Source organism: Zeugodacus cucurbitae, chromosome 4 (genome assembly GCF_028554725.1).
Source record: "Zeugodacus cucurbitae isolate PBARC_wt_2022May chromosome 4, idZeuCucr1.2, whole genome shotgun sequence".
In the NCBI taxonomy this organism is placed as follows: Eukaryota; Metazoa; Arthropoda; class Insecta; order Diptera; family Tephritidae; genus Zeugodacus; species Zeugodacus cucurbitae.
The window spans coordinates 44,165,076-44,189,012 of NC_071669.1; the positions used below are offsets into that span (position 1 = coordinate 44,165,076).

At 36.8% G+C, this 23,937-nt stretch overlaps 1 long non-coding RNA gene across 1 annotated transcript in view; it reads left to right on the forward strand.

Annotated features, from left to right (window-relative positions):
- The window catches only part of LOC128921308 (uncharacterized), a 36,773-nt gene extending 13,992 nt beyond the window's left edge, over positions 1–22,781 (forward strand). The window contains exon 3 of the long non-coding RNA XR_008470758.1: positions 22,655–22,781. This is a non-coding gene — a long non-coding RNA (uncharacterized LOC128921308). The remainder of the gene's footprint in view (positions 1–22,654) is intronic.
- Positions 22,782–23,937: the final 1,156 nt, after the last annotated feature.

Consider the following 23,937-nt stretch of genomic DNA (forward strand, 5'->3'; position numbering starts at 1 on the left):
TATTCATTGTCGCCCGCTGGCCATTCAGCCATCAGGCCTTAACTTGGGGTGGTGTTCTTGCGGTTGTCCTTACACTTTATACCACAGGATATGTTTGTAAAACCGATGGTTTATTCATCCACAACCTATTTGTGGGAAGTATGAGATTTCCCTCTAAGATCAATGCTGAGGGAGCTGGAATATACAAATGTCGAGTATAAAAGCGATAGAGTCTGCTGTTAGTTTCTAAGAAAAGCGACACTAAAAAGTGGGCATAGTGTCCGAATTTCACTTTAGTGCAATCATTTTTTGAATTTGTGCACCTTCATGAGCCTCAGATCCGTAGCATTCGTTCGGTAAATACACTTCCATATTTACTATCATAAATATTTGAAAGTGACTTCGGACATACATATATGGTATATCAACATATAATACAAATTCCACATATAAAATATAACTGCGAGTGATTAGCGCCACTGAACGGAAAAAAATTAATGAATTAATGTGAGTTAAACATGCGTGAACTCACGCAAGTAATTCTATAATTTATTCAAAATCGTCGGAACTCTTTCACAACACATATTCCAAAATGCCCGCATGCTTGATAAACTCCCTTGGCGACTCATTGACCTTTGGCTCGTACACAACAACTCCTGCATATCCGCTGTGGGCAAATGTGACTGAACTGAAGTGGCCGGTTCCCACGTCCCCATAAACGTCTATATGCAAATGTAGCCAGGCGTTGGGTAACTCATTTCCGGCGCCAGTCAACGTTGGTCAGTTATTTAGTCATTTGATTAATGCAAGTGCACACTGATATGTGTGAGTGAGTGAATGAGCGAGTTTGTGATGGCGGAGGTGTGTGGGTGTGTGCGCGCCGTGGGGCGTAGCTGGCGAAATGTCACAAGAGCTTTTAGTATAATTTCCGGTTAGCCTTTTGTGGTTAAACATGAGCACAACAGTTGTTTTGTTTTTATTCGTATTTTCCTTCGAAATATGAATTCTAATTATTTATTCGTCTGTAAGCCCCTGCGGCGATGAAAAATAACACGTGTCTACATTTACAGTAAAATAGTATGAATTAATTATTTTGTTGTACATTTTTTAATGTGTCTGTTAATTATGAATATTTATCAGCGCGATTATTTTGGTATTAATAATTTTTGAGAAATTCAATCAATGTTGTCGTGGCTTAAGAACTTGAAAATTGTGAAATTTTAAAAATATTTTTAGTTGAAAATTATATTTTCGAAAATTGTAGAGGTTATGGGGTCAGGATTGAATAAGAGTTCAAATAAATTACATTGAATCTGGGAGCACTTATAGCTAAATGTTCTGCAATTAGTGGGTTAAGCGAGTCCAAATTCGATGTATTAACAATGGTTGAAATCAGCCTACATTTTCATTTTTCATTTTTCTTTCAAGATAATTCTTACAACAATAAATATAACGGAATAAAGCTTGGCCCAAATATAGCTTTTAAAATGTGTAATTATTCTTCTAAACATTATTGAAATCGGATTAAATCAGATTTTCGAAGTCTTCGTTCTCGAATATGGAGGTATGGTTGGAAATACTAATAAATTTCATAGAAATATTAAGAAAATTAAGTGAATACCTTTTGCTGACAACAAGGGCTCTGATGATATTGTTAATATGGAAAATATCAGTTCATTTCTTTCTCTGAGACCCCTAAACCTAATATTGGTTGGCAAATATCTCTCTTCCGCATTTTTTTCTTTTGAATTTCGCGGCTATGTATAAAGCGCTACAGAGCTCGTATCTGACAATACTATACATCTTTGAAAGGCCTTGACATAATGTTGTTTTGGGGGATTCGGCTATAACCGGCTAAACGGTTGAACGCCAATCACATACATACATACTCTATCACTTCGAACTGCGGAGGAATGGTTTCGACGATTCAGAGCGGGTGAAAACGACACCATGGATAAGCCAGCTTGCGGAAGACTTGTGACGACGGATACCGATCAAATCATGGAAAACATCGAGTTAGACCGACATGTGGCATCTCGTGACATCGCCCAGGAGATGGGAGTTAGTCACTAAACCATTTTAAACCATCTGCAGAAGGCTGAATACACAAAAAAGCTTGAAGCTCGGAACGAACTCGACCCATTTTTGCAGCGGATGGTGACTGGCGACGAAAAATGAATCACATAGGACAATATCAAGCGAAAACGGTCGTGGTCGAAGGCCGGTGAATCGTCCCAAACAGTGACCAAGCCGGGATTGACAGCCAGGAAGGTTTTGCTGTATGTTTGGTGGGATTGAAGGGAATACCCTCAGTCCAGAATCAGGACTTGGTTTTTGACAGCTGTTACTTGGTTAATACTCAGTTAGATTTGTCATTTCATAATGAACATACTTACTGGAGAACAAAGTCTGTTGCTGACATACGGCCCAAATTGCTGCAAAAAGTCTTTTAAAATCGGGATTCTGCTGAAATTTATTCCAGCCAGGTCACTTGACAAACCCTTATCGTTACAATGAAGTTAAATTCTTGGCCATCACGTTAAATTATATGCTTTTATTTCTTCTTGAAAATCACATGTCTTAAAAACCAACCTTTAGTATTTTTTCATAACAACATTTTGCTGACACCTGCCAATTTGCAGTAGTTTACAATGGTCGGCTGCAACTGAGCCCATCCAATTTCTTCTTGATTTATTCAGTTATTCAATTCAGTCTCTTCACTCCTCCATATTTAATATTGAGTGCTTACAGCAGTTATTACGCATAGAAATGGAGTTGAATTTAAGGGTTTTATAACAGCTCTGATCCCTTACAGTGCTTTGTTGTTATCAAGTTTTCGAAATTTGCATTTGCATTTCAATGAAATGCCAAGTCTTCTTAGAAGCAACACATTCAAACTACATGCATACACACATACAGACATTCTCTTTCCGATTCACTGTCATTTGTTCATTTAAATAAACTAAATATTTACTTTTAATTGTCCGCTTTTGAGCAGCTCTAAGCGCTTTAAGGGTATCAAGGCATGTTGAAAAGCTACACGGACAAAAGTTGATGCCGAAAGGAACTTGGAAATTGATTCTTTATGCGCACCCTATTTACAAAGACCGACGGGCGTTCGCTTTGCCCGCAGGATGTGGTTATTACGACTGAGCTGGTCGTGCTGATTGTGTTGTTGTCTCTTACTCCAACAACGATTGGGAGTTTGCTTTTGCTAAATTGACTTACGACACTGCGCAGGGGGAGGAGACAAGGAGTCGTTGTAATAGGAGACAATTGCTTGTTAAATTAAATTTTTATGTGACCGAAGGGGAGTTTATTCACAGCTGGAGGCGAAGGGTTTGAGTGCAACTTCTAAAATAGTCGTAAATTTCTCCAATTACAAATCGTGTGTGTGTTGTAAGTTAGCGGTTACATTGGTTGGGTATAGCCAGTCTATACTTAAACTCCAAGAATTACCTATTTACATGCATATATACAAATAAGTTCGAAAGAAAATACTCATGCTCTACCCATGTAAGTCATATAACAAAAGTAAGCGCACCAGTGCGTATGAGTGACCTGCTAATTGGACTATACAAAAGCAGCGCTATTTATATACATACCTATGTATAGAGTTAGAAGTATCTAACACCTCTCCTCTCTCCTATATTCATATTTATATAAATCCCTTTCCTCTTCCCCTCCCTTCCACCGCTCTTCGCTTCACTTGTTCCTTATATCCATATGTAGCTCGAGTAGTGCTTTTGCTGTTGTTCACAATTTATTGGCTGACATAACTTTATGATCTCATTAAAATAAATGAATGTCCCTGTTATGTGATACATTGTTGGTATGCATGTGTTATATTATACCCAGTTGGCTGTCTTACGGAAATTGATAGCCGCTTGTTATTTTATATGTCGCATTAACAAAATATTTTATTGCTTAGCCGCGGAATTCGTGTTTCAACAGTTTTTATTTCCTCCTAGGGAGTTGTTTATTTGTCGCACGACAAAGCTGTGGAGTCCGAAAGTTGAATGCTCGAGAGGAGTGAGTTGGAATATAGATATAGCTGTATATAATTAAGTTGTGTTTTTATGCTGGAAGAAGATAATTATAACAAAACTAACTAAATTAAGTGAGGAAGTCTAATTAAGAGACCTGATAGCGTGATAAGAAATAAACATTAGGATCCAAAGTAATGGGTGGGTCACTTCTAGTGTCTTTCATGAGTTCTTCGAATCAAGTGCTAATTAGTGGGCTTCGTTTATTACCAATTGGCTTGGAGATGATCTTTTTAATTAGCACTGGAATGTTGCGTTGCTCTCTGCTATTCTACATAGTCGAGAGAATAGAACTCTCCTTATAAACTATGTGGACTATAAACGGTTTGTCGGATACTACAAAAGTAGATCGGTAGGGACAGCAAACGGGGCCATATTTTTCCCCGCTCTTTTGACATTTCTCTGCAGTAAGGTTTGTTATTTCATCACGGAAAGATATATAAGAAGACAATATTAAAATTTACTACCGAAAGTCGGAATCAGGGGCCTCAACTTTTAGAACGCTACGTCCAATTTATGGTCGTCATAATCGTCTTGTCCGTTGAACAATTGTGCGTCTAGTAGACAATTTTGAACCCACAGGTACAGTACAAAATGTTCCTGTGCCAGTGAGACAAACAAGTGTCCGTATTGTCGAGAATATTGCTGCCGCTAGAGCATCAATTGCGGAAGAAATCAGTCTCACACGCGTCGTTCTTAAGCGTTGGACATCTCTGTAATGTCGTTGTGACTAGTTTTACGAAAAGATCTTGGTCTACATCCTTACAAGATCAAATTGACGCAAGTCCTGGAGCCGCTTGACCACCAGAATCGTCGTATTTTCGTGAATTGGGCTGAGCAACAACTTGAAAATGATTCGGATTACCGCTCAATGATAACCTATATATTTGGGCCGAATTGGATACTATGGATTTGGACAATATATGACTCTAACAAGACGGCGCCACAAGCCATACCGCGAATGCCACAATCGATTTATTGAAAACCAAGTTTGGTGAAATTAATATCTCACGAAATGGTCCAGTCGAAATTGGCCGACTCGGTCGAGCAGCCGAGCCGTTAGACAATTTCCTATGCGGCTACGTCAAGTCTTTGGTCTATGCCAACAAGCCAGCGTCTATTGATGAAATTCGTACGAATATCGAACGTGAAATTGCAGTAGTATCGGCCGATTTATGCTTGAAAACCGTCTAAGATTAGGTTCAGCGTCTGAACTTCTTCAAGCGTGCCCATGGTGTCTATGCAAGAGAAATCGATTTCCATACATAGTGGCATCGAATCTACTTTCATATGAATAAAGGATTTCAATGATATCCCAAACCGTTTTTGTTTTATTTAAAAACCCTGACTAGCTCACGTTTGAAATGACCTTCAACGATTATGGTTTTGGGGTTGCCATGTAATCTTCCTTACAGTCGAACAGGGAATCCATAAATCCTTCTACTGGTTTTCATATTCATGGTATTCTGTAATTGTTTTAATGTTGAATCCTTTTATTGAATTTAAGATGTGATTTATCCCGGTAGATGATATCGAAATATGCCTCCATAAAGAAGCTTAATTTGCAGATAAGTGAAATCATTTGGCTCTCTGCTTTGACATATGCCTTTCGATATCGATATTAGATCCAGTACTGTTCTAGTCATAATCATGTTGAGATCCCAACCAAGTTAAGCAGCCTAAATTCAATGATGAAATTTTGCGATTTTTTTGTTTGCTGATCATTTCCGCTTTTTACAAGGTTTGCTGAATATAAGTAAAATTTGCCCAAGGCTTTGAACCACTTCAACATATACACACTTCTATACATATATGAACACAATTATTTTGCACCCGAAAGTTTTTTATGATAATGATTTGCAACTTAGTCCTAGAACTTTCATAACTAGCAATATTATTTATTTTACTTTGACCCCACACTAGACGCCTTAGGCACTTCTATGCACTCACTCTTCAGTTGAATTTTGTCAAAAGAAAATCCGCTTTTCTCCAACAGCGAAAAATATTTGAATATCAAAAGGAACGCTAAGCGACTTTAGGCGTTCGATGACATCAAGTAGGGAGGATTACTCGTTTGAAGAATTATTTGTAAGTTATTTGCATTTATAAAAACATTTTTTACAAATTTTCATTAAAAATGTTACCGAAATAAATTTATTTGTTGGCTAATTTATTTGTCGCTTGACGCGGCAGCAAGAAATATGAAACTTTAATTTGTTATGCTAACCTATTTGCGCTAGCCATGCAATGGCAGTGAATAACAAAGACCTCGCAACACTTCGTGTGTACAGTAAGCGTATTGTGCGCGCTGCTCATTAATATCCGCTTTGAAGTTGTCAACAAAGGCTGCTCGTCAGAAAGGATACAGCAGGAAAGTAGTATTATTACAAGTGAGAGGGATAGAGGAAGCGGAAGAGTGCTGCAGAGATACATATATATTATGCAAGCAATCTAAATGCGCGTATCTAGTACACACAATTGCCGGCAAAGTGGCATTTATGTCTAACCATGTATATAGCGGTAGGTACTTATACTATATAGTATAAATGAATATTTTTCGCTTGTATCCGTTGGGCTTTCACGCTGGCAAAGCTTGTTTTGCTGATTGATAAGCATCTAAATTGAAATGTCACAATAAGGCGCACACAAACCAGCGAACAAACGCAAGTTTTTTGGTGACTAACTGTGCTAACAAGTTGAGAAGCAAGCGGGAATGATGAAAATACGAGTAACAAATAATTGTAAGACTAACAGAAGAAGATACGAAGCAGAACATAAAACGAGCGCACAAACAGACTGTCATATTAACAGCAAAGCAAAGAGGCTTAATTTCGAGGAGGAGACGGAACAATAAAATATGGTGAGGGAGGTAGTCTAGCAGATAGAGGCACGTGAAGTACAAGAAGGTGGCCAACAGGTAGTAGATAAGAATGAAAGCGGTAAGCCTCAAAAAAAGTGAAAAGACACACATTAAAGTATAATGACTAACAGCAGAAGAAAGTAGTCGGCGAGTTGGAGAGAAACTACACACAAATAATAGACACAAAGAGACTTTGGAAATGCGGCGAATCGAACAGCACATACTTATAGGTACAATGCGTTATGTAGCTTACCGTCCAATGACGAATCTTTAGTTAGTGCGTGCGCGCTCATTGCGAGTAGTAAGCGGAGCAATGAGGGGGAGATAATAAATGTGTTAGATAAAAAACCGCTATGCGTTCCCATACACGAGTGTCTTTATTGTCTCGTATTGATACAAATAGGTGGTTGGGGTCACACAGCCCGCTCCACACTCCGCTGCTAAGTGGCCACCCACGCAAGTTAAACAAAAGTTTTTCAACTTTCATGTTTACCCCACACACAGTCCGCAAACGCCGATGCTGCTTTTCAAAACACCTTGCGGCCAATGTCTTAGCCACCAGCACATTTTTGTTGTATCTCTGTTTGTTGTATTTCGTGTGCTTTGCTGCTTTCTAAATGTGGCAATTTAAGTAGCTTACAAATAATGTTAACGCTTAGGGCGATTCCAATCGTAATGCGAACGGACAAACTGTTGGCGCCTTGAAAGCTACTTAAACAAAGCGCGTAAATGTTGTTCGAAGCGTCTGCTGCGGTGCAGAGGGGGTGTGTAGTTGGCGCGTTTGTTGTCAAAGACAGGTGATTTTATTATGACAATAATGGTGATAAGTTGTAGTTTAGCGTGTTGTTTGACATTTTGGCGATGTGAGTACATATGTCTGCAGGTTTATTTGTTAAGTACATTCTTAAAGACACTCTGCGCTTCCAAAGCAATTGGGAGTTGGGCACAACATTTTTAAATAGGTTATTGCTTTATTGTTAGATTGAATGCTTGTCTTCTTGTATGTACAAGAATTCGTTTTTAATGGCTACGAAAAGTAATTGAAATTCATTAGGGCCGCCGGAAAGGGAAGTCTTTGTTCGTTTAGTGCAGAATGGCATTTCTTAATTGTATATATTTGTGATAGCTATACTGCTTACAGTTCAGAAACCAAAAACATACATATTAGATACATGTACTGATGTTAAAACGACTTGAATATCTCAAAAATTAAAAAATCATCGAATACATTCGTGCATCAACTCTTGTTCGAAACTCGATAAGTGACCTGAATAGGTTTCGGAGTCACAGCTTAACCAGTCAGAATTTTTGCTAAGTAATTTTTAAATATTTTCTACTATCAGAATCGCGACTCTGCTCTAATTCCATCTCTCTGAGAACAGAGTTTAAAATTTCGACAATATGGAGCCTCATTCCTCATAGCCTCCGATGTGATCGAATGCCATACGGAAGACTTTAGGAAACATAACCGTTTGCTTAAATATCATGATAGAGTCGTGTATATCAAATGGAAGATGACGCAAGAAAAAAAAGAAACTTACAAAATGTTTCAAAACTGAGAAAAATGTTTGTATTAAGGGGTTACATGAGTTTTTTCGGGTAAAAAATGGTCTATAGTCAATATTTTTTTTCTATGTAAAAAAATATGAATTTAATTCAAACTTTTTTCTGTCTTATAGATACATATTTAAAGAAAATTTCAGAAATTTTCAAAAAAATTAAAACTCCTCCAAAAAGGTGCATCCGCATTGTCAGCATAACTCCTGACAGGATCATCCAAAATGAAAAAACAAAAATAAGTTTTTTAGGTAAGACCATAAACCAAGACCAAAAATTTCATCAAGATCGGTTGAGTTGTTTTCGAGAAAATTTGACAACCGTCTTTGAAAACACGGTTCCGAGAAAAACGCGTTTAAAGTTTCGAGTAACAATAATACCTGACTTGGAGCGCACACCTTCCAAAGGCCGGTCAGTTGGTTGATTCGTTTAAAAGGGAGCGCACATCGACAGTGCCTACAACTAAGCAAATAAAGTGCCAACTAACAACCCCGTCGATTTTATGAAACTTTTTTTTTATTCTATCTTAGTTACTCAATTATTTTTAAATAGTCGTGGAAGGTATCCTTTCTCAGCAAGGACAATATTGGATTCATATATTCTTGTCATTATCTCCCGGACAAGCCCCTACATTCTGTCGATTCTATAACACATAGATTTTCCAAGTGGGTTCTTAGAGGTCAGTGGCATAAGAAGCACCTGCGATACTATTTAATTCTAACTTTCTTACCAGCCTATTGATCGGCCTATTGATCGGCCCACTGTAAATACTAATATAAAGTAATTTTTGGGTGCGCCCAGTGCTTCAAGTGTTCCAAGATCTGAGTTGTTCCAGAAGTATAATCGTTTAATTTCGAAAATATGCGACAAACCTGGTCTTCTACCCAACCTAACTTAAGATAAATCAACATTGTTAAATCTGGACTAAGTTGAGTATTAATCTTTGGTTCCTAGAATTGGCGCCTCAATGAAATTGTAAAAGACAAGAGAGCAAAATTTGTTCCACGAAAATCTCAAAATTTTCAATGATTTAATTTATTTTTGTATTGTTGATTACTACGCTCACTCGAAAAAGTATGATGGCAAAAAAATTCTACGAATTACTCAGCATTCACTTGAACTGAATGGGTATCAATTTCAATTTCTCTCAAAATACACTTCCCTCATACACTCTCACACATACTTATGTTATGTAAACGGGCGTGCACTCGAAGCCTTATTTATGTGTGCGTTCTCGTTGTAAAAAATGATTTTCAAATCGACATAAATAAGCCGCAAACGATTAAATCTTTCGATAGCTACTCGAAAACAACAAAAACCGTACAAATAAGCTGCTCACTAGTTAGCTCTATTCATGTCTATATGTATGGCATATTTGGGTTGTTGTTTTTGTTATTGCCGGCAATTTGCCGCTTAAATGAAAAATGGAAGTTCAATTCGCATTTAATGACTGGCAAACAATGATTGGCGTTTTGGGGGGGGAGGTGGCACTCCAGGCAAACGTAACTCAAATATTTATAACCAGCGGAATGTGTGTGTGAGTGATTGTGTAAGTGGCACAGCGCTAGTTGGTTTATATGACTAGCTTAGTTGGCTGGATTTATTAGCGCTGCGAAGTAGTAAATTGGCGTTTTTATTTTCACGAGTAAATTAAGTTCCTGCCTTGCCGCCAAAGCATTTCGGTAATGGCGGAAATTGCGAGCTAATGAAGCACGTAATTGTGAAGAACTACAAACACACATACACACCCATACATATATACATATATTTATATATGTATATAGCGTGCAGTTAGTGCGCATTTAGCCGTTGCAAGTCAAAAGTGGCATTGAAATCGTACATTTTTGTTTTTGTGGAAACTAAAGTAGAGCGCCGTCGTATCGGTATACTATAAATCTATTTAAACATATTTTGTTCAATTGAATTTTTATTTCCGTGAAATTTATAGCATTTGTGCTTGAAGTGTGTTGAGGATGTTAGTTAAGTTTAGTCCACTCAAAAGAAGTGAGTCTGAGATGAATTCTTTTTTTGAACGTCGAATTTGTAATCCGCGACCCCGAAAATCACCGGGTAACAAGTTTCAAGCGAGACCGCTGAATTTTTCAAAAAATCTTTCGCCATTTTGAATTTTGAAAAAAAAAACCGACATCGGTTTCGTAAGCGGGGACCCGAAAACCCCGGTGTAACGAGTTTGAAGCGAATCTGAAAATTTTAAAGGACAGTGTTTATTATATTGTTATCTTGTTTTTGGAGATATGTCAAAACCCTGATCTGAACCTCGGATTCGGATTCAGTGACCCCATACTCATAAGGTAAACATAGTAAAACGCCCAGGTCAGATCAATTTAAAAAACAGTGTTGGTTTTCGAGATTATATACCGGAAGTCATTTAGAATCCCTTGACAGGTCGCACTTATTTTGAATTTAAGTACCAAACCTAATACTCAAGACAGCCGGTAATTCAGAGCTGCCAGATCTTATAAGCTACAGCTGCTTATGCGCAAAGTCGAGGTTAGGCTCCACATTGTATACCATGCTTATGAAATAAAATAGGAAGTTTGAAGATGCAATATTGTAACAGCTGGAATGCTTATTATTTCAAATAGTTCTTCAAATTCAATATTGAATTAGTGCTTATTTTAGGGAAATATCTTTGGAATGAGAGTATTTTTTTTAAATCGTTGTTATTATTGGTTTTTAATTAATTTTCAGAAGCAATCCCAAATTGTTTCCGGACCTTTCGTGACCGTTGATCAAACATAGATCGACTGGTACACCATAAAAAACTGGAAAATGGCGAAATAGTGGAATTCATCCACTTCCAAAAATCACTGAAAATGCCATATCCGTCTATCGTTGTCCCGAATTCGCAAGGTGTGACTCACCTGGAGAAGTATAAAACGGTCGGAAAAAGGCTCTGCTAAGCCGATTCAACACTGAATTGCAGAAATAAATTACCCATTTGTGGCAGACAAATCCTTTATCCTTTGGTAAGAGCCAAATTGGTCGATTTGGGCTTCGAACCCCTTTTATACTTATCCTATTCGAAAGACTGGGTCACGTACGACCTTGTCTTCAAATAATGAAAGTCATTCGCCGGATAAAAATGAATGGCAAATGATAAAATTATCCCTGATGGCAGGGAGACCTCCTTCCGAAAAAGTATTTTCCAGATGAATTTATGATAGATATCGCTTTGTGCTATAAGAACACGATCTAAATAAATAAATCATTATTTCAATGCTCGAAATTCAATTTTAAATTAATTTATAATGCAACTTGGACTGCATATATATGTTTCAAATGCGTCACAATTTCGATGTTAAACTGATGCATTGATCATGGCTCATTAACTCTGCAGAGTATTCCAACATTTTGTATTGCATGCAAAGCAGCTAACTGTAATCAGCGCTATTGTCTGACCAGGTAATTTAGTAATTTTGTGGAAATTTCAATCCCGCACGCACACCTGCAAATTTAATTTTTTTCGCGCCGCAACACTGAGTTATCGACCACACGAAGCTGGTTTATCTGTGCAAATAGAATGAAATCTGTAATTATCATTATTAAAAACAGCTGCCAATTAGTAGCCCACAATTATACAACACACACAACACACACACAGGAGCGCTCAAACACCCATACACGCTAATAAATTAACAGCAGAACAATGAACGGTGGCGAGCGATGGAATACAGCAGCTGTTGCCAACACAGACAGCGAGTGAATGCAAATGTGTATGTGTGATGTTGTTGTGGGGGTTTTGTTGTGGTGCATGTTGCGTTCACTAACACGGCTGGCCATTGTTCAATATAATTACCAACATTTTCTAATGCAGCTACTCACAGTTAATTGCGGCAAAACAAAAGCCAAAACATTGCACCCATTAGTACCGTTGTAATACTTACAAATAACTGTACAATGAGTATGCTTGCACTTGTGTGAATTAAACCGTTATTTTTATACCCTCCACCCATGTATGTGTGTGTATTTTCCGTTGACCCATTATTATTTTTGCTTTCCAATATTAATTTATGGCTTTCCTCGCGACAAATTTATATTAATGACAGTATTTCCAGTTTTTTGTTGTTGCTACTTCAATTGTTCGCTTTTGTTGTTGAACATTGTATTTGCAATTGTATGCGTGTTAACAACAGCCAAAGCCATATTACACGCCTTATCCTGCCACAGCAGTCCAGTGTTTTGGCATGCGGAAGCGAACTGATTAAAGATTAAATAAAATCGCTGTGAATTAGTCGTGCAAATTTGACTCCATTAAAGTTAAGTGATTTCCCAGCGTAACTGGTGCTTAGACTAATGGAAAAAATTATGAAGATGAATTGGTTGCAGCACTTGCTGTGGGTTAAAAAAACGCGAGAGAAAAGAATTTTTAATAAACAGGAAGTATTAAAATAGGCCACAGCGGAAAACATATATTTTGGCGATTTATTGCCCAAAGATAGTCTTCGTATAGGTCGATGCATTTGTATCAGGGATTGCTAATTTCGTAAACTGAAAAAAAAAGTTTATTGAGATTTCAAGGTACATTGGATGCAAAAGCATTTGTGTTTTCCTTTCTGTATATCCTGCAATTCGGTTAAATAATTAGGCAGAATATAGCCCGAACACCTTTCTCCAGGTAGTCACTTTATTTCAGATCTAATGGATTCCAAAAAAACGGTGCCCATCACCTTTTTCGCCTAAAAGATCTTATATTTTTTCGAAGCAAGTTCGAGGAGTGAAGTTCAGCGTTTCATCTATTACATTGTCTTTGGTGTGTACCAGTGGACCCAAGTTTCGTTGATGGATATGACCCAACATTTTTGAAACTATCTTCTGTCTATTCAGCTGAAATTTTAAAAGTATCCGTCTACAATAAGAGCGGATTTCATTTTGCGATGTCTACTAGAAAGTAAAATATTCAACGCTAGTGCTATTGGAAGATATACTAGAACGATATCAGTCATTTCTGGTATCGAACCATCCTGCCACGCTTTGTTAAAGGGTAAAACCCATGTAACATGTCGGTTAAAACAAGGCCTATTTTCAATATTTTTTTCTATATGAAAAATTATTTATTTCTAAAAAAAATTTCTGAAAAAAATTGTTAAATTAAAACTCTGCCATTGTGACGTCATTTCCGGTGACCCCTCGGAAAAAAGGTGCGCCCGCATTGTCAGCATAACACCCGACAGGATCATCCAAAATTATAAAAAAACAAGTAAGGAAGGGCTAAGTTCGGGTGTAACCGATCATTTTATACTCTCGCAATTTATTTATTTAACTTTATTTATATTATATAATACACAATTTGACCCTCATATTCGTCATATATATTGTATAAAATCCATTGAAAGTTGGAAACCATAATATTAGGTTAGAAGTACCGAGGTCCTCATGTTCGATATATGGGGCCTTGAGGTCCGATTTCGGTGATTTTTAGAATGGGACTGCCACACTATAAACATAGTATTTGTGCAAAGTTCTGCATCGTAAACTAGTGCTTACTTTATATATTGCAAAGTAAACGATTCAGATCATCTAAAATTCTGGTATATAGGAAGTAGGCGTAGTTGTGAAGCGATTTGGCCTATTTTCACAAAATATCATTGGGATGTAAAGAAACTATAACAAACCAAGTTTCATTGAAATCGGTCGAGTAGTTCCTGAGATATGGTTTTTGACCCATAAGTGGGCGGTGCCACGCCCATTTTCCATTTTGTAAAAAAATCTATGTGAAATTTAGTGTTTCTGACGTTTTTCGTTACTGAGTTAACCCACTTTTAGTAATTTTCAACCTAACTTTTGTATGGGAGGTGGACGTGGTTATGATCCGATTTCTTTCATTTTTGGACTGTATTAGGAAGTGGCTAAAAAAAAACGACTGCCGAAAGTTTGGTTTATATAGCTCTATTGGTTTGCGAGATATGTATAAAAAACTTAGTAGAGGGCGGGGCCACGCCCACTTTCCCAAAATCCACTTTATTTATAGCTTAGTTATGGCACTTTAAGTGTTTTCGGTTTTCGCCATTTTGTGGGCGTGGCAGTGGTCCGATTACGCCCATTGTCGAACTTAACCTTCTTATGGTGCCAAGGAACACGTGTTCCAAGTTTCATTAAGATATCTCAATTTTTACTCAAGTTACAGCTTGCACGGGCGGACGGACGGACGGACGGACAGACAGACATTCGGATTTTGGCTCGTCTCGTCACCCTGATCATTTTGATATGTATAACCCTATATCTAACTCGTTTAGTTTTATGACTTACAACCAACCGTTATGTGGACAAAACTATAATACTCTCGTAGCAACTTTGTTGCGAGAGTATAAAAAACAAAAATAAGTGTTTTAGGGAAGACCATAAAATCGTGCTTGAACGAAGGAAAGTCAAAAAAACTAAAAACTGGAATTTAGGCCAACATTTTTCCAAAAAAATAAAAATTTCGGTCTAATTTTGTTTTCTTTTTAAATAGTTGTAATTGAAAAAATAAAAATCCTTTGTTCAATCACGAGTAAATTTTATCTCGAATAGTAGTAGTAGTTTTCGAGAACATTTGACAATCGACTTTGAAAACAAGGTTCCGAGAAATCGCGTTTAAAGTTTTGAGTAACAATAATACCTGACTTGGAGCGCACACCTTCCAAAAGCTGTATCTGCGAAAGTATTATTCGGATCGACTTGAGTTGATTTAGGACAATATTCTTGAGTTGTTGTTGAAATTTATAAGCAAAGCACAAAGAAAAAGATTTTTTGAATCCACGAAACCCATGTAACCCCTTAAGTAATATACTCTCTCAAAGAGAGACTTGATGAAATTTGCGATGTCATAATTCCTAGAATGATAGATAGCTATCAAAGCGCTATAATCTTGATCTTCTTCACAAATGAGCGAAGGTAAATAATTTTTACTGGTTGAAAGCATACAGCTACCTTTTAAACCGTAGCCTCACTGAAGAAGAAAAGCCAAGAAGAAAGTATCGAAGTATTTTCATTTCACCATCTCCCAGACAAGGTAATTTTCTTTAGCGTTAAACAGTCAGAACCTGTATTTATCAGAAAGGGAAAGTACTATTTGGACCAAAATTTCTTCTCTTTATGTTATACATTTTGTTATTTGATTATTATCCCATAACCACTTGAATAAACTTGTTTCAAATTACCTCTAACCATTAAGTTTTTTTTATGTTTCAGTAGATAAAAAGCTTAAGGTAGGGATATGGTTTCAAAACAAAAAACTGCATACATTAAGAGTCAAATACATTTACACAAATAACTTAAATCACCTACGACGAGTTGGTCATAAACGACATTTGCTTTCTGCGCTGTAGTCTCTTGTCACATTTACTTTAACATCTCATTTGCATAATACGCTCAGCAATTGTTTAAACATGTGGATGTCTACATTTATATATGTATATCTCATCAGTAGGTTTGTATTCTTAAGATCCAAGACTCGTTATCCAAAATATATTTCCTTTTATATGTACATATATACGGATGTATGTGTGGCTGTCTTTAACATCTCTTATTTCCTAATTTTTTGTTACTTTTTAGCTTTCATATTTACATAGCATTTTCTAGTCTACTTTGACATTGTTAAGAAATGTAAAATGCAACAAAAAATAAAACAAAAAACTCAAAAGTCATAAATCTTTTTACGAGGCTGTTTCTCCAAAGATTTCATATTTATTTAATGCTGTCACAGCTGTTCCAAGTGAGTTAGTCATACATATACGATAAGTCTCATTTCCTCATATACATACATATAGATTAGGTAAAAGTTTAAAGTCTTTAACAATCTCATATATTTGGACATTTTGTAATTGGAACTATCAACCATGTGTTCGGAGGTATTTATTGAAGTTATTTTACTCAATATCTCAGTTCTTGTAATTTTTGCGCCGATGTCAAAATACTGACAATATCTGATCTGATATCTGATCTGATAATAACAGATAATAGACTCCTCACAGATTTCATGGATCTACTAAAAATTATATGTGCAGAGATTCCAGAATATATGCGAGTCGATGACGAGGCTATGAATAGGAATAAGGAGTTGATGATGAAGTAGCTGTCAGTTAGTGGAAACACGCCAAGATATCTGGCAAAGTTTCTTGTGCTGGCCTGGTCGGGTTCAGAACTGGAATAAATTAAGAATAAGAAGCAACAAAGAGAATCGGGAAATTCTATTTGAAAATCAACCCTGTAAGGTAGTAATAGATATGCTACATAGATATAACAAGACATGACTACAGAAATATGAACTCTTCTACAAATATCTGCTTTAAATTCATCCATATTATCCGAACAATACTTCGAAACTCAATTTTTGCAAGTTCAGAGTGCAAAGCCAGCTGTTTATTTTCTTTTCATAGCCTCCTTTGAATAGCAGAACTGTATGTAACATCTCTTGGACTACATACATTTTCTGTGAACGAAGCCAAATGTCGGCAAATACATTCACAATAACAACAATGTGTTGTGTTGCATTGGGAAATTGTGACAAATTGAGGTTGATTTTGTTGATTGGCAACATTGGACGCACGACAAATGTGCAGCACTTGCAACAATAACAGCAACACAGCAAGTAGCAAGAACAACTTGTACGGGCAGAGTAAATAGCAATAACTGTAGTTGTAACGGGAATCATTGTGGTGAACTTGCACATCCCATGGACATGATGAAAGACTAAAAGCAACGCAGGTCCTTTGAGAGAGACGAAAAAGCGCTGCTGGAAGCTGAATGACAGACATCGCATGCTAGTGCCAGCCAAATACAAAGTACGCACTAAACAACTGTAAATAACAACAATAATGTCAAATAGAAATTTGTCAGCAGTGAATCCGTCAAAAGTCAAACTACATTGGCGTGCCGAAATCGGCGAATGTTCGGAGTTTGCGAATGAAATGTGTCCGACGAGTTTATGTGAAAAATATTGACTTCGAACTTAGCTTTATGTACGTGTTGTGGGGTCACGTAAGTGCAGCGAGTTAATGAGGACTACATGGGAATGTTGAACATGTGAAACAGTGCAGCTGACGACTCGTGGTTTAGTAGACAGCTACCGCTTTGGACGTATTTGGAACGTACTGAAAGGTATGCTTTAAGCAGATCAACTGTCGTGACTCAGTGGGATATAGAATAACGAGAAACTCCTCGTGGGAAGAACTTTCCAAGATGAGTTTTAAGAAAATAGATAAGGTGTTTATATGGACACGATATGTAATCAGGCTTTAGGCCTTTACTATCGAAATTTATGTCTGAGTTAGGGCTGCTTCCTCCGAACTAAAGGTTCTCTTTGTCGTATACTGTTAACGATTGCTGTGTCTCCAATATGAGTTACATTAGTCCCCGGTTATGTGTAGATCTTTCCAACTAAACTTGTTTTGATTATGGATCCAGATGATCTGCACAGTTTTCTTTGGCTTTAGCGAAGGAAAGTGAATTAGGTTGTATTTTTAGTGAAGGTTTCTAGAATCAAACATCGCGTTGTTATGCCTTCTTATACTCATATCACTCTAATAACTTGTAGGTATGTCTGTAGATTACTCTGCCGCGTTTCACCTTTACTCCTCCTTACATGGCATATTCGTGGCGCTCAGCCATTGCACAATGTGCGAAAGCCGGCTAATTAATGTTGCATGACGCATGAGAAAAGAAAATTGCAACGCAGATAGTACTTTTCCACGGATTTTTTTTTCGCTTTTGTTGAGCAACTTTTCATTCTCCCCTCATTCGTTGTGGAAGTTTTATAACAATTATTATTTTTAAATGGAAATTTTTTGCCCTTGAAGTTTTTAATACCGTTTCATTTGTATATTTTTTTGTTTTGCATCATTCCTTTGTTATGTTTTCATTTTCATTCCTCGGTCTTCCAGAAATGCAGTTAAATTTGCTTGGTGTTAATATATGTATATGTATTTACTGGTTAAAGGTAGTTTTGAGGCAATCGTTGTATTTCGTATGAGTACTTAGATAATTTTACGATCTTAACCTATAGTTTAAGGCAAGTGATGGTAAAGTCTCTTCAAATGTGATAGTCCCCAGAGTTCATTAAATACATTAAAAGATGTGACCGCGGAACTAATCTAAGGCCATGTCTTGAGAGTGAAGAACCTTCAAGTACTGGAACTTCTCGAATATACATGAAATAGAGTTAACATGACTCTGTCACCGATTCTTGACACTTTGCGTACTGAAAACTCTCTGATTTTGTACAGCTTCGACTGAGGATAATCTATTTGCATTTTATTCTCAAATATATTATCACATTTAGACTATCTAAAACATATGGCTTGTAATACCATAAATCCTGACTAGGTAAGGGTGAGTTCTGATGACCCGAATCTATTATAAGTTATTCCTGACTAAATAAGGATGAGTACCGATGATCCGAGTTTATATAGGTGAGGTTAGGTTAGGTTAAGTTAATCTGGTGGGCCAATGAGCCACACATAGACCGAGTTTGGTTGGATGGAGTGCCGTCATGTAGTCAATGAGAAGTGGTCATCCTTTAGGATGCCTGTGCTTGACGCGAATTTGAAAATATGATGTGGTTTCACTAACGGTATATCTTCCAGATTATCGTCTATTATATCTATTAAAATCGACATTCTAGAAGATACTCGTAGAACTTCTATAATCTTCAAATGTTAAGTGTGGTATGGAACACACCATATAACTAAATCATAATTCCAAAACTTGATAATCTGTTCCCAGTTATGATAGTTCTACAGAAGGTAGCAGAGACTCACCCTCTTGCAATAAAACTTCAACTTAAATGGGTCTTAAACAATCTAGGTATGGTTTCTTGCAAACAGTAAAGTGTTTTAATAATTTTCTTTAATTGGGATTTTATTCTATAACTTCAGATTATGGTCCAAGATGAACATCCAGCTTCCCTTTAACATTATCAAAGGTCGGCGAGAACCATTGGCATTTTCATGCAGTTCAAAAGTACTATGATTCTTGAGGGGCTTAAGAGTGCAGCAAGAGTAGCAAAAAGTCGAGCCTTCTCTTTTTGTGCAGAGCTCGACGTAAATATACTTAATCGTTAATAGCGTCATAATAATAACAAGAGAAGTGCCTGAGTCGCATCACAGTTCATTACAGTGTCGTTAGCCATAATTTCACCATCACAGACAGTAAAGTTTTAAAATTTAATAATTATCGATCATAATTAGCACTTTTCATATTTTCAGTGGAAAAATTAACAGTAAAACTTTTATTTAACTCCTTGCTATACACATAGCTGCGATCGAATATGCATCAATATTTAATAACGCGAAAAAATTTTAATGCCCAAGTAGCTGTTTCCATATAACAACAATAAACTCAACCACTCAACCCTCCCTCCGATGCTGTGGAGTTTACATAAGTTGGCGCCATCTTCAGGAACTCATTTATTTCACTTTTAAATATGTCCCCTGACTGAACTGAGTGTTCGACATTTCCCGGCAAAGTTATTAATATTAATGATTAATTTTGTACATCCTTCGGCATCGTCATTGCAACGGGGAGCATTTATGTGAGTCGACGATGGCTGGCGGACGGACGGATGGCAACGCACAACGGCGTGAGCGCGAAATTCAACTCAGACATACACATATATATTTATGTTTGTATGTGTGTGGGTATTTATTGCTTCATCAGCTGCCACTGTGTCTCCTCTCAATGAACAAGAATTGGCAGCGAAATTTCCGCGACGCATTACACTTTTTCATAATTAAGCCTATTAAGCTCGTTTAATTGCTCTTGGCGTACAATTATTGATTGTAATAGCGATTTGTTTATGTGTAAGTGTGCGCGAGTGTGTGTATGTGCGTGTATTTAAGTATGTTCATTAATTGCAAAGCGTGTCACAAATGAGCATGTACTTATGATACATTTTATACCGTTAGTCATTTACAGTGATTTGTGTGATGCTGTTAAGGAAAGGCTTAATATGCATATGTATATGTATGTATATGTACATATTCATAAAGGGTGGTTCATATGATATTTATTTCATTTTATAATATTTTGGGGAATACCACCTGTACTTAAATCAAAATATTAACGGAAATTCCATATCCTACTTTTGTATGGCTTCACGCTTTGGAATCTCGAAAATCTCGAAAGTTTCGAAAAATTATACGATTACATAATTTCCTCCATCCTTTGAAGATTTATCAATTGAAAATATCAACTTATATGATCTGTCAGCAGATTATGAAACATGTCGAAAGCTCTTGGCGCCAATTGGTCATACCAAGTGAAGTCAGGTCCTCATCCACCTTCCATCTTCCTCGGCTTCCTCCACCAGCGGGTACTGCATCGAACACTTTCAGAGCTGGAGCACTTTCGTCCATTCGAACAACATAGAAATACTTAATTTTTGGTTTATTTAGTATTACTCGTATACGGACCACCCTGTTACATATAAATGTAAATGTATGCAAGTGTTTTGTATTTTCTGCACATGAGCACAGGCTTTGCAAGAGATAACATTTTAATGATGATCATTAAAATTTTTAATATGTTTGGGAGCTTTTAGATTCTGCTGCCTTTCAACTCAGCAGTTTCATTTTTAAGACGTCTAACGTAAAAAGTGTATTATTGAACCGTTCGGTTCTCCTATATCATATCTGAAACCAATTTAACAGATCTGCTTATTGAAGTTTCATCATACAAATTTGAAATGAAGCCACATAATATAATTAAACGGGTCGTCTCTGCTTATTTGGGGCTCAAAATCTGATATTCATCAACAATATCATATTTTCTTTCTTGTCCAATTAACGGTGGGAATATTGAGTTTATCCCAAAATATGAGAGTTGCTCAGGTTGTAAGATGATGTAGAATTTTGACGGATAGGTTTAACTTGACTGAAAAACCCTCAACCTCTTACTAATGACTGACTAGTTGTTACTACCATAAGGGGTATCGCATACTCCTTTCTTCCTGTCCTTTGGAAATTTGAAACACCGGTTCTAAGACATTTTCTAGTTTAATCCTGTATCCATTAATCGTTTGAATATAAACAGACCTATATATACACGATGTGTTAAAAAAATAACGGGAATTTGGGTGATATATTTTTTAACTAGATTAATGAAATGAAATCTTATAATACAGTTTCTTCTCATATATTCAAAGATAGAATTTTATACTCTCGCAATAAAGTTGCTACGAGACTATTATAGTTTTGTCCACATAACGGTAGGTTGTAAGTCCTAAAACTAAACGAGTTAGATGTAGGGTTATATATATCAAAATGATCAGGGTGAAGAGTGGAGTTCAAATCCGGATGTCTGTCTGTCCGTCCGTCCGTGCAAGCTGTAACTTGAGTAAAAATTGAGATATCTTGATGAAACTTGGAACACGTGTTCCTTGGCACCATAAGAAGGTTAAGTTCGAAGATGGGCGGAATCGGACCACTGGCACGCCCACAAAATGGCGAAAACCGAAAACACATAAAGTGCCATAACTAAGCCATAAATAAAGCTATGGAAATAAAATTTGGTATGAAGGATCGCACTATGAAGGGGCATATTTGGATGTAATTTTTTTGGGGAAGTGGGCGTGGCCCCGCCCCCTACTAAGTTTTTTGTACATATCTCGCAAACTACTAAAGCTATATCAAGGAAAGTTTCTGGAGTCGTTTCTTTTAGGTACTACCTTAAACAGTCCAAAAATGGAGAAAATCGGATTATAACCACGCCTACCTCCCATACAAAGGTTATGTTACAAACTACTAAAAGTGGGTTAACTCACTAACGACAAACGCCAGAAACACTAAATTTCACATAAGAAATGGCAGATGGAAGCTACACTTACACCTTTTTTACAAATTTGTAGTGTGGCAGCCCCATTTTAAAAATCGCCGAAATCGGACCATAGGTTTTCAAGGCCCCATATATCGAACATGAGGACCTCGGTGCTTCTAACCTAATATTATGGTTTCCAACTTTCAATGGACTTTATACAATATATATGACGAATATGTGGGTCAAATTGTGTATTATATAATATAAATCAAGTTAAATAAATAAATGGCGAGAGTATAAAATGTTCAGTTACACCCGATCTAAGGCCTTCCTTACTTGTTTCAATTTAAGAAAGACCTGTTATGAGAATGTTCTCGAACGAATTACTTTGAACCATTTATTACATTATCTCTGAAGCAAATTATTGTGAAATAATAAATTTCGTATTTATTTCTAGGTACGTATGGATTTTCATGTTATCAACGCTATTAACTTTCTATTTCATGAAATAATCCGTGTGCAAAACATGAATATCAGGTAATTCTCTTCTCATTGTATCTACTATTGTAACTTGAGTAAATAAATTTATAATATAATGTATGCTTCTCAATATAATTTCTGTTTAAGTATAATTATTATTCTCTTGAATTTATTAAACAAATACCGCTTCTCAAATGCGCTACTTCAACTGTCTGCGCATTTTCACTTTCGACATTATTACTCGTCCAAGCAAAAGAACCTTTTCAAATGGCATCACAAAAAAGGGGTAGTAAGTGAAACAGAAACAGAAAATATCACAAAACAGCCGGTTGCCATAGAACAAAGTAATGAAAACGAAGAATCTGCACAAAGGCTACGAGCACATGCCGTCCATGAGGACCTATTTAGGCACAAAGAGAATAGCAGAAATGCGCAAATTTTGACTGCAGAGCAGCAAATAGGAAGAGACCTAGTAAAAAAAGGAGGAGGGAGGCATTTACGGTGAATACAAAAAATGGGCAACCAACCAGCCGCTGTAAACATGAGCCTACACATGTGTTTCGGTCATGTGTTTCATTAACACACTCTCTCACTTGCCGTCAAGAATAGCGTTGAATTGCAAATCCTGCCGCAGCCACAAATCCCCAACTGAGGGCGAGTGGCGGTGGTGCATCGTTCAGATTCAGGCTGACTGGCTGTTAGCTTTAATTTGCAAGTGCATATTGGTTGTTGCCTGAGCATACAAAAGGCTTATGAATGGTCAAAAGAGAAAAATCACATGGCTTTCATAGCTCACATGCATTGAAAGACTTCCGGTGCGGTAGTTAAAGCAGCGTTTTGGGAAATCACTTATGTGGCACCACGGTTGGCGGTTTTGAGTTGTTCCATTTGGTGATTTTATGTCTCTTTCACAAATTTCTTTCTGGCTAAGAGTGAGGAAAGTGATAATTTGACAACTAATTTGGTCTAAATTGCGTCAGATTAATAAGGGATATTATATGTTTGAGGAACAGATGAGTTCTCGAAAGTCGACCAATGCCGGTTTCTTTATTTAACCTGACTTTTCCAACTAATTTTAAATAGCTCAGTATGTATAAAATATTCGCTTGAAATACTCGACGAAATGTTGGCTTTAATCTCCCTTTAACTTTATTCTAGAATGATGTGTTTTCGAGTATCAGCGATAAACCAATTATATACACATAAAAAAAATTTGGGCCATTCATTTATTTCCTTTTCTTCTCTCCCTGCACATAGTAC